Source organism: Cryptomeria japonica, chromosome 8 (assembly GCF_030272615.1).
Source record: "Cryptomeria japonica chromosome 8, Sugi_1.0, whole genome shotgun sequence".
Taxonomy (NCBI): domain Eukaryota; kingdom Viridiplantae; phylum Streptophyta; class Pinopsida; order Cupressales; family Cupressaceae; genus Cryptomeria; species Cryptomeria japonica.
In genome coordinates, this window is record NC_081412.1 from 685,924,900 (window position 1) to 685,937,693 (window position 12,794).

Genomic DNA, 12,794 nt, shown 5'->3' on the forward strand with positions numbered 1-12,794 from the left:
ACTTAATTTGATTTGTAGATCCTTTCATTGCGTGCTCTCACCTTGCCTATTTGGGGAATTGGGTGATCAAAATGTGAAATTGATATTGCATCATAATTTCATTTCTAGTTGCAATACTTTCAAAAAAAATCTAGGGTAGTTATCACACTTGCTTGTTTCTTCCTTTCTTGTTTTTTACCTTCCTTTTTTTTTGTTTTTTCCTTGGCATGTTGAGTATGTTGTCTTTTGTCAAACTTTTAGTGTTGGTTGTTCAGGCATATCTTCTAAGGTACCCTCAAAACCTCGATATGCCTTGTCAGACTTTCATAGTTGTTCATCCCTGCATGCTTGCATTCATATCTTTGAAACTCTGATGTCAATTTGTGACGTGATCTTGACCTATCCCTCTAGCTCCACATCTTTCCCCTTTTTATTTCTGTTTTATTTTCTTTCATTTTATCTTTTTCTTTTGATATATGCTCATGTGCTTTGGTGATTTAGAAACCCCCTTAGCAAGTGTTTGTGATCTAGGTCAAAGTTTTGTGAGTTCGTGAATGCTTGCATGCATTTGTTTGTTTGGTGTATTTCGCAAAGTTCTGGACTCATGTGTCGTGCCCTTCATTTTAACTAGGTAGAGTTTTCCCTTTCCTTGGTTTTCTTTCTTTGGTTTTGCTTTTCGTTTTCCTATCTATTTGTTTTGTCTCGTTTTGGTGCATTTTTATTTCACTTTGTTGTATTTTTTTTTCATTCACGTGTGTTTTTTACTATTTCCTTTGTGTTTGCATTTGTGTTTCTTCATCCCGGGTTTTTCATCTATGCCCTTGTTGGAGCTAGGAATTGTTTTTCTCTGATGGCATCATCATGTTATCATCGGTTCATCAAATTTTCGAGGTTCATTATCTTGGTATGCTTTCATTTGCATCCCAAAAACTCCATGTACCTAGATGTCTATCGGCTTGTCAAGCCATTTGACCTCTAATTCTTGATAAACCTTATCCTATATCTTGTATTTTTCAAGGTGTCGGAGTTCTCCTTGGTGGTTTTCTCTTGTGACGTCATGTTGATGTTATCAATCCTGGTGAGGTTATGTTGATGTGATCAATCTATCAAGCTTTTGGGGTTTGTCTTTTTGGCTTGCCTTCATTTGCATCCCCAAGACCCTAACATTGGTCCTTTCTTAAGAGGTATTTAGGCATGAAATGTTTCTGTACTTAGACAAATTTATGCCTTGTCAACCCCCCTTGAGATTAACTTAGGGAAAAGCTAAAAACCTAATGATGGATGCATGGATGGGTCCCGACTACAAGGCTTGATGAGGTACTGTTGTGACGTATTCACACATCGCCCCATTGCAAATGGGGACCCCTACTTTTTTTGCTTTCTGGGGTTTGCTTTCTAGGTTTTTAGGGTTTTGTCTGTTAACCTTTGCATTTTGAGTGCGCCAGGGGGATCACTAGGATGGCAGGCTCTGCTTGAGCCAGGGGGAGTTAGCAGGTGCTCCAGGTTAGGGTTTCTTTGAAAGTCTCCCTTAGGCCTAGTTTTGCTCTTGTTGCTAATAGTGTCTTGTTTGAGTTTCAGGAGGTCAATGAAGCTTGGTCAGTGAATATCATCTTTGAAGGTCTGAGTTAGGTCAAATTGGTGAGTGATGAAGTCTGGAATGTCATCCTGATCTTCAAATGTCTTGAAATTTGGCTAAGTCTGGAATGTCATCCTGATCCTGAAATTTGACTAAGTCTGGAAAATTGAAGAATCCTCCAAAAACTAGATTTTGCATTATAACTCCTGGAGGTCCGAAACCACTCTCAAACATCCTGAGAGTATATATGGAATATAACTTAAAGTATAAGATCTTATACTTAAATGTTATATTCCATATACGAATCCTGACAGAGAGACCAAAATATCAAATTTCGCTCCCGACCCTTCCAAAGGGTCCAAAGCGAATTTCTATTTCGCTCCTGACCTTTCCAAAGGGTCCAGAGCAAATTCCTCTATAGGACATTCTACTTTGATCCAAACTTAGAACTAACTCATTCCCAGGCATTATTGAGGGCAAAATACTTATTTGGAGTGAAGAAATATGAAAATGAAGTCAGGATTTGAGCATAAGGAGGAATTTCGCTCTTGACCCTTCCAAAGGGTCCAGAGCGAAATTCATATGAGACCCTTTTTTCTTCACGAAACCTTGAAGTGAATGCTAACTTGGACTGGAGGATGATCAGGAGAAGCCTAATAAGTTATATCCAAGCCAAAGAAGGGAGGAAAAGTGTGGAAATGAGCCTAAAATGAGAATTTTGCTCCTGACCCTTCCAAAGGGTCCAGAGCGAAATTCACTTTTCCTCTATTTTGCTCTTTGATATGGCCAAGTTTTGGATTTTTGAGGCATGGTTGAGGAGGCTTTGATGCATATTTGCCTTTGAGAAGAGGTTTGAGGTGATGAAGTGGTAGAAATCAACCCAAAAGGAGAATTTCACTCCTGACCCTTCCAAAGGGTCCAGAGCGAAATTCCCTATAGGTCCTATCCTTGGCCTAGGTCTAGAGCGAAATCCTCAGTTTGACCCCCTACCTTGCCTAAAATGATGAAAATGACCTTGTTTTGAGCTAAAAGGATGGCAGATGGATTTGATTATTGTGAGAAGTGAGTTTGATCAAGCTTGAAGGCAAAGAGAAGTAATGGAGTGTGAAATCAACCTTAGTCAAGAAGTTCGCTCCTGATCCTTCCAAAGAGTCCAGAGCGAAATTCCAAGAACACACCCATTTCTTCCTTGTTTGGACCAAGATCTTAGTTCCTTGGGAGTATTTGGAAGTAAATCAACATGTTTTGCCTTAGGAAGTGAATGAGTGCGAAGGGAATGAAGAATCAAGCCTTAATCTTGAATTTCGCTCCTGACCCTTCCAAAGGGTCCAGAACGAAATTCCTAAAATCTACCTTTTCCTCTCAATTTTATGTCTAGCCAAGTGTGGATCAAGATTGAAGATGTCCTTAGGCATGGCTTTGAGTTGCTTATGATCACCAAACGTGAAGGAATTGAGCTAAGACTAGAATTTTGCTCCTGACCCTTCCCAAGGGTCCAGAGCGAAATTCTTGAAGGACACCTATTTTCCCTTGGAGATGGTCAAAGCCTTGGTTTTTATGGCATAGATAGGTGTGGAGTGACATGTCCTTGCCTTTTGAGGTGGTTTGGAGTTGAAAGAGTGAAGAAATGATAGAATTTGAGCCTAATTCAGGAATTTCGCTCCTGACCCTTCCAGGGTCCAGAGCGAAATCCTTAAAAACTCCATTTTGCTCCAATTTTGCATCAAGCTTGGTATTGGTTGAGATTGAGGGCATCCTTAGACATGCCTCTGAGCGAGTATGGTCACAAAGTGAGAAGAATTTGAGCCAAGAATGCAAATTTCGCTCCTGACCCTTCCAAAGGGTCCAGAGCGAAATTCCTAAGTGGTCTAATATTTTGCCTAGGTCCTTGAGCAAAACCTATTCCATGGCAATTTTGGAGGTTAATGACTTGATCTTGGTGAGGTAATGTTGAGAATGAGGTTTGATTGAGCAACTTTGTCAAAATTCGCTCCCGACCCTTCCAAAGGGTCCTGAGCGAAATTCTTATAGGGCCTGTCCCTGGGAAGGATTCTAAGGCAAATTCTATCTCGATGCCTTGTTAATAATTTAAGGTAAGAAATGCTATGAACGGGATAAATATATCATGTGTACTTGATCATCTTTTGGTTTGTGTTGCAAGTGAAAGAAAATCAGGCCAAGACAAGGACGACCTATTCTAAGCCCATCATCATCAAGGACATTCCAAATGCATGGAAGAAGACTTCAAGTGTTCGAGAAAGCATTGGGAGATTTCAAGTGTTCAAGGAATTGCAAGCTATCTCCAAAACCTTCACTTCGACACACTAAGAACCCAAATGATGACATAGAAGAATGACCTTACCAACACTTCAAGGCGAGGTATGCTACCAGAGAAAGAAGACTTGACAGTAAGGAAGCCTCACCAAGCACATGGGAGTAAAGGAGGTACATCATTCATCACATCAAGGACAGAGGAGTATCAACCAAGACACAGACATCAGACAAGGTGGCATCCCAACCACAGCTCCTCCAGTCGGATTGGTCCACCTCAGCATGTCCAGATTCAATGTACCTGACTCATCGGAGGCGGCACAAACTTTGGTGTACCTACCCCTGCTTCCTATTGATCCTCACTCCTGGAATGTAATTTTCTCATTGGCTAAAGAAGTTTGTTATAACAAACCCTAATTAGGGTTTCTATCCTTTAATCCTAGCCATTTATTCTAAGTCAATCAGAGCCGTCTGTTTATAAAGGGCTCTCCATATAAAGCCTTGGCTCCTCATTTGTAAAGGTTAATAGTTAATAGTCAGAGAATAGTTAGGAGTTAGCAAAAGAGAGATAGTCAATAATTAGTAGCTCAATAGTAGATAGCATTTTAGAGTAGAGTAGAAAGAGAAGGCAAAGATTGTTGCCAAGAGATTGTTGCAAAAGACATGTAAACTTCATTGAAGGAATGGTGAATTCTATGTGTCAATTCGACAATTTGCATGGTCTCTATACTTCTCAAATTTGATTTCATGTTATTTGTTGTCCTCATTTTTGTTTTCAAAAATGAAGGGACCATTACTTGAAATTTTTGTGAAATTTTTTTTAAAAATTTACTCTATGACACGCTTCTCGAGGCAGAGTTTCGACTAATCCTTGGACTGGCTTAATCCTTAGTCCATCCACGAACTACGTTTCGAATTTCGTCAAATTCTGGGTTCGTTTGCTATGTCTTTCCTTCAATCGGATTTTAAAATCCCAACTGCAGGTGGAGAATTTTTCTTGAACTGCAAGTTTTAATGATATTCATTGTTTTGGTCTTTGTGGGGGAATTTTTAGCTTATTACATGTGCACTTTATTAAAAGATGTTACTTGTAATTTGTTTTAAATTTCCCTTTTATTGTTTTTATTGTTTTTTGGTCTTTTTTAGTTAAAATAGGGATTTTTTGGTTAAGTTACAAGTAAACTTGTAATTCTTTCCAAAAACCCCTACTTTAATGGTTTTTACATGTAAAGGGGATTTTGAACCCCTATTACATATGTGCAAGTGATTTAAAACTTGTTGTAGGGGTTTTATTTCCCCTTTACAAGTGATTTTTGAGGATTTTAAACTTGTAATTGCATTTTTAAAACCCGAATTTGCCTAGTAAGTGAAAAAGTGACAATTTAAAACTTGCACTTTGTTTCCAAAAACCCGATTTTGCTTATAAAGTGCATTTTTGACATTTTAAACTTGCTATTTGGTCAAAAAATCCCGATTTTGCCTAACATGTTGAAAAAGTGAAATTTTAAACTTGTTATATTCTCCAAAAAACCTGATTTTCATTGTTTCATGTGTTTTAAACTTGCTATTTGTTCCAAAAAACCTGAATTGCAAGGAAAAACGTTTTTTTTGAGGATTTTTAGCAAATTTTTGTGGAGATTTTTTGGGAGATAGAAGGCGTTTTGGATTCCTTCCTATTTCCATGCATTTTCAAACACCTTTCACGCCACATGGAGGTTAAGATTGCTGGTTTTTAGCTTTATAACAGCAGCCATGTTTTTTTGCCATTTGGAATGCCACGAATCAGCAATGTTATGAATCGTTTTGGCTTGGTATGCTAAGGCGTTGAGGTTAGAAAGAGTCTTGACCATTTTCCATGCCATTTCTCATGCATTTGCTGCCACGTTTTTCAGTTTTGGGCATTTTTTCAAAAACGTGGCTAGGGTTTGGAATACAGTTAATTTCTTTTTAAGAGATATTCTTCTTTATTTCAAAGATTGATCATCTTTTGGAGGCATTTTCAGATTGGAGCAAGGTAAGATTTATTTTCTTCTTGTTTCATTTTTCTTGTTTTCTTGTTTTCTTGTTTCTCCTTTCTAGTTGTAAATTTGTAAATGGTTGGTTCTTCCCCAAAAATCGGTTTTTGTGAGAGAGATTTTCCCCTTTGATAGCAATTTGTGAATTGCGTCGTTCTTCCCCATTTTCCCTCTTTACTTCTATTCGAGATTTTAAATCCTGATTACAAGTTGGATGAAAATCATTGTTCTTCCCTTACGGATAAAAGATTTAACCATCTTTTGTTTAAATATGAAGTTGCAAAGATGAAAAATACCCATTCTTTCAAAATCAGGTTTTTAGAACCGGGTTGCATGTTGAAAGTTCTTCCCATTTTCTTGAAGATGATCTTCCCAAAATCTTTTCATATTCATTTCCATCATCCGTACATTTCATCCACTCATATCACACCTTCATTCATTTTCCCCATTTAAAGTCTACCTGCGGTCAGCCATCCAGAACCCGAAATTGGTCCAAAATGCACTCAAAAAACACTTGTAAATGAGTTTTAAAGGTCCAATTACAAGTGCAAACTTGTAGTTACCCATTACACATATGAAGTTGCATGTTTGTTCCCACACTTACAAGTTAATTCTCTTGTTTTTCCCACACATGTAATGCGACTTCCAAAACCCGAACTTCACTTGTGAGCCCATTTTTGCATCAATTTATCTCTTCCCTTGTCAGTCCGGTTTGCACACACGATCTACCAAATCAATGGATTAAGGCATGGGCCTTATTTTGCAAGAAGATTTCAAGATTGGAGGATGATACAAAGAAGAGATACAAAAACAATTTATGGTTGAGAGCATAAAATGCTTTCAAGACAAAGATGGTCATGACATGAAAAGAGGAAGGCAGTCCTTTCCCTCTTGTACTACCCCAAGCAAGAAGATGAGGATGCAAGTTCCCGTTCCGGTTCAAGATGTCTTTACCAATCCAAAATACTTCAAGTTCTAGCATCCTGAAGCGACATGAAGATCATCACAGACAAAGGATGATGCAGTTAGAGTCGTGTCTTTAGACACATGGAATAGTTTTGGTTATGCATTTGTAATTTTGTTTTGACAAGTTACATGTAAAAGTGTTTTTTGTAAAATGCAAGTTAACACATTACTTGCACTTTTGTAATTACATGTAAAGCAACTACAAGTTGTGTTCAATTAGGACTGTAGTTGGAATAAGTCAAACTTAGTTATTGAATAAGTCTAGGTGGTTGAGAGAATTTATCAAGTTAGTTGGGATCCTCCCACCTTTTTCTCATGACTCCTCTCCTATAAATACTTGAGGGGGTCTATTGTAATGGATATCTTTTTGAAAGCAAGCTAAAACTCTGTCAAATTTGCAGCCAAGAAGTCTTTGAGCTTTTATGTGTAAACTGAAAGATTGAAGGAATAGAAGAAAATTACTCAAGCTTTGAGTCTTTGTGCTACATCCTTGAGTTGGTGTTCCATATTTCCTTCTTTGCAAGTGTTTCTTTGAGAGCTTAATCACATCTGATTTGCAGCCTTTGTGCTGCAAGTAGTTGAGTTTAATATAGATTAGAATAAATATTTTGTTGAGAGAAGCTGCAAGTCTTTGTGCTTTTACTTGTTCTTAAGAGAATTTAGGAGTAGATTTTGTGGGAAATAGTTGTGTCTTTGAGCTTACACTACTTCTTATTGTTTTAAAGAAGAAAAGAACAAGATATTTTCAGTCTTTGAGCTGTCATAACTTGTCCCTTATATCATTAGTGTAGAAAAGGGTAGATAGGACTTCATATAATCAAGTCTTTGAGCTTGATATTGCTATCTCGTCCCGAAGGAAGTGATGGAAATCTTTGAGCTTTCAGGAAACTTCATTTCCTTTCTCTTGTTTCATCTGAAATTGGTTACTGCTGTTTATATTCAATCGCTATCCTTTTCTGTGAAGAGAAAAGGGTATTGTCTTTCTTGAAAAAAAGAAGAAAGATTGCTGTCCCATCCTATTTTATTGTTAAAATTGTAGTTAGATAGGGGGAGCCTTCCCTTAATTAGGAGAGTTTTACTCGTGTGCTGTGGTTGAAACCACAATTTTGTATATTTCCCCAAGTGTACAAAATTTTCAACCAACATTATTAGATGAATGGAAGAAATTTGTATGGTCAACAGTGAAATTTGTATATCCATACTACTAGCGGTTTGTTGATTGCAGACTTGCCTTGCGTAGTCAACTGGAATCATTCAGCTTAAGCTTAACTTCAATTATCGCTTCTTCATTGATATGCATCAACCTGACGGTGTCTATGCTTGTAGCGGTGATCTGAACATCATAAAGTCATCCTTAGAAGATCGCACTAACCTTGTGGAGATGATCCTAGCATGTCAAAGCAAGACTTAGTTAGAATTTCATCAAAGGTCATCCATTGCTCCTACATTCTTAGTGTTAGAATTAGATCCTTCTCCAACCCTTATCCTTTTTTTCTTTTTAAAATCAAGGACCAGTGAAATTCCACATTCCAGTGATATCCAAAGCAAATCAAACACTCAGGTCATCGAATGTAAGTCCCCTTGTGATTCCAGCAAAATCACATCATATCGCAAGAAGCTTATCCACACGTAGAGACCCTACATATCAGAACCTTGGAGTTGCTCCGATTGATCCTTCAGCGAGATCTTCAGCAGTCGGGGAAGCTTTGTTCAAGAGAGGATAAGATACCTTGGTATTTTATTCTGTGTTCGCATGTGCATGAAAAACACATCAACAGGTACCCATGCACCAACAAATGAAATCTCTTATAACCGAAGAAAAGGAGAAAACCACATGGGAAAAATTTAAAAACTCCTCTCCAAAGGAGAGAAAATGAAATAACTACACTAGTAAGAGAAGGATAGAAGGAATCAATGTGATCTCCCAAGAGTTACCTTTTCACCAATGCTTGGTTGGCGTTCCTTTTGAAGTTAAAAACCTTGACATACTTCAATATAATATTTTATGGAGTCAAAGTTTTGAAGTCTTCTTACTCTAATATCGAGTTATGGTCCTTCCTGAAGTCAATTCCCAACAAAAATCCAATAGTGAATATCTTTTTAGGATCAGAATTTTGTAGTTTTTTCACTTGGTTAGCATTCCTTTTGGAATCCAACCATAACATGCTTCAATGTACTAGCATATTCTATTAGCACGTCAAACTTCCCTACCTCAAAGTACTTGTTGGAAGGCATCCTCAATCTATGAACTTTGATACTCCTTGGGCTGCTTGTTAAAATTCCAAAATGACTGTTTTTAGATGCTTGAATATAATGATGTCTAATGGAATCTGTTGGGATATTGGATTTCATTACAAGACAAGTTAATTAGAATTACCAATGGATTTCTTGTGTTATTGGATCAGACTTATTATTGAAGATACTGTTGATGCTAACAATGGGGTTGCTTGATTCTGATTCTAATCTAGAGTGCATTATACTTTCCCTAACATCAAAAATATATATCTATTGCAAATTATTTCTTAGGCCAACCTACCTTAGAAGTTGCAATTTTTTCCAAGTGTGAGTTTTAGAGGGCCCAAATTGCTTAATGTCTATAAATTCAAATTATTGGCTATGGATGAATCCTAGGACGACTTGCTAATATGCAAAATATAAATCACCTATATAAAAGAAGTGTCACTCATCATTTTTTTTAATAGAAAAAAAGAGCCTCGTCATCTTAGATGGAAATCAAACTATCATACATGACTATATCAAGCCTAAATTTAATATTTCAAGCCTGGGCAACATAGAGAGCATGATACATAGTAGAATTCATTGGGATAAATCAGAACCTAGAAACTTTTGCAGGTCCTTTTAAGGCTTAGTCAACCACCACTGAGGGAGCAATCCATAACAAAGAAGGCTAGAGTTGTCAAGAGCCCAATTTGCTAGCCTATCCTCTACTTTATTGAGTTCTGGGACCATGGCTGAATTGAAACTCCTGGAACTTGTCTTGCAAGCTTTGAATCTTCCCCAACTCTCTTTCTATTTGCCAAGTTTTGCTATGGAATCCCTTAGGATCAGATAAAAGGCTAATGATTACCTTTGGGTCAGATTTAATTTGTAGCAAAGTTGCATGGAAATAGATACCGATACGGTATTGGATACAGATATGGCCATTTTTGAAGACCCCCAATATGGATATGGTTGAAATGACATTCATAAAAAACACATGCACATATTTTTAACACAATTTTTTCTAAGTTATTAGAGCAGATTTTATTGCTTTAAAAGCAATATAGACAGATAATTGCTACATACATAATTATAAGTTGATTTAACAATTTACAATTTGCAAAAAATAGTAGAGTTGCATTGGAAGATAACCCAAAAAATGGGTCGCTGAAATAGAAAAATATTTCATTTGTCTTCCTCATTTAGTGTAGGTTTTGTTTGTGCCAAAATTTTTTTGTATGATTGAAGTTTTTTTAACTTGAGTTTAGGAAGATTTACGTCAATTTTTTTAATAGAAAATTTCATATCGCACAATATCCGACATGGTTGAAAAATCAAGGATCTTTGGACACGTGTGGGTATGGTATCTGATGTGTATCCATGCTCTTATCGTATTCGTATCCGATATGGATACAGAGATACGCACACCCAGCAAAGGAGTATCCAGCTACTCTGATTTGTAGTTTTTGCCACCCAATTTTGAAAGGCTCTTATATTCCTTCATAAACAGCTTTGATCTCTGTTAGATTATTGGTTGTATGTCCCAATTTTTCAGCAAAGAAGAAGGCTAAATATTTATTTGAATATTTACCAATGCCTTATACTAACCTGTCCCAGATTGCCCCTTAAGACACCATCCATGTTCAACTTACTATTCCCAAAAGGAGGAGTTGTCCAAGGTCTATCCAATTGATTTTTCTTTTGAGGTTGGAAGGCAGGCATTATTGAAGTCCTGGGTTGCAAAGAGAGTTGTTTACTCAAGGAATGCTGCATATAAGTTCTTAATGGGTTGAGTTGACCCTTTTGAGGCCATAATAAATTATCTATGTTACCCTGAATTTTTGAGACGAGGGCGGCAGGGGATGGCTACATGAACATAGGGTAAATTAAAATATATTGGGGAATTTAAAATATTCATATGAAAACATCGATAAAGCATGCACATATACATTATATAACCTTAACATATAAGAACTAGCAGAATTCTTATGCCAAATTTGTGTTAAATTGAGAGTCAAAGTCAAATTGCTTATAGACAAAGTTATCCCCAACTTTGACCTTACATCATTAGTACTTCTTCAATTTTGTGAAGTCTCTAAAAGAGACAAAGTTGCAAAATGAATCAAGAGATCTTTATTGTAAGACATTGAATGAAGGATGAACGGCAAAAGCATGGAAAGATATCAATACCAGTCACTTAACACTATCAATTACATAATCAATAAAGGATGCTTCCGATCAACTAATCGATACTCCATGACAAGAGGCTTGTCGCTAAGACCAGATTTATTATGTTTGAGGATTGGTGTGATACTACTCAGGCCTGATCAATTATACATCAATGATAATCGGAAGCAAATTAAGTTTGAAGTGAGCAAGCATACTTGAAGATGACATATACAAGAATGATTGACATCATTATGTTGATTTCTCATCAAACGTTATCAATGCCAGCATTAATAAATAAATATCAATGACTACTAAGGATGAATAATACTATAGTCAGCGCTTGTTATGAGAAGAATATCAGTGGTAACGATAGTCAATGACGGTGATCAATTCATGAGGACACTGATTAGTGAGAAGACTAATCGATGGTTTTGAGATGATTACGTTAGCAATATGGAAAGGTGTGATTAGTTAAGTTTGACCAAATGTAAGAAGAGATGCAATTTGTTTGTGTTGTGGTACTTCTAAAGAGATGTAATTGGGAAGGGATATGTCCTTTAATAATTCAAGAGGTGCATCCCTACTATCTAGCAGGGTATAAGAGGAAGATCAAAATGGGATCATCGAACATTTCTTCTTTTATACATATCCAGTATTAGATCCGCTCTTTGAGCACATTGCCTCTCGGCAACAGTGGCAGAATTATCAAGATTGTAAATCAGACAGCCAGCATATTGCACATTCATCAAGATCAGATCGACACAGCAATACTATCGCTATAAGTGATAATTGAAGGCATTGCAGACTCTTAAAGTATTAATCAGATATAGCAGTCATTATTCTAGTTGCAAGATATTGATATTTGTATTGATAAGTGATATCAATACACTGCATATTTCAGATTGATTAATTAGACAAAGCAATCAAATTGCTAAAACCAATACCTATCGATTGCACAAGCATTCATAGCATATTTAATAAGTATATATATATATATCAGGCATTGCTAAACATTCCATATCAATATTGCATAGGTACATATATTTATAGCAGAAATAGCAACTGATATTTGGTGAAACAACTTTTCTTGGTTTTCTTGTCAACTATTCGACAAAGTAAGAAGTAGGAATTGGGTAATTGTTCCGGCTTTCCTAGTTGACCAAAGAGGGACATTACAGGACGCCTGAAAAAAAACCCGGGGACGCACTCTGTAAATTATGCATACAAGATTTTGTGAAAGAATGATGGATCTCCTAATAGACTTTTGTATGGCTGTTGTTCCAATTTTATGTAGTTCTTATTTTAATTGTGTTGTTTAAAGTCTTAGAATCAATCTTTTCAACAGGCATTGTACTTTGCTTGCACCTTCAACTAATCGCTTCTTACTTTATGCCATGCTTTGAAGTTTTGTAAGTTAATATCCCTTATGACGATACATTTTTAATTTAATTATAATATATTTTTTGGCTGTGACAAAAACTTCTGAAATGTTTCACTTTTGTTGTGGCAGCTTTATGTGGCTTGTAAGTGAAATAAGAGTAGGATGATCATTTGTAGTTGCCAGATTCTTGAAACTTTTTTCATTTTTGAACATAGAA

At 36.5% G+C, this 12,794-nt stretch overlaps 1 protein-coding gene across 1 annotated transcript in view; it reads left to right on the top strand.

The window, feature by feature from the left end:
• LOC131032407 (pantothenate kinase CAB1) overlaps nucleotides 1–12,794 on the top strand; it is a 66,468-nt gene that overhangs the window by 20,360 nt on the left and 33,314 nt on the right. The window lies entirely within an intron of this gene.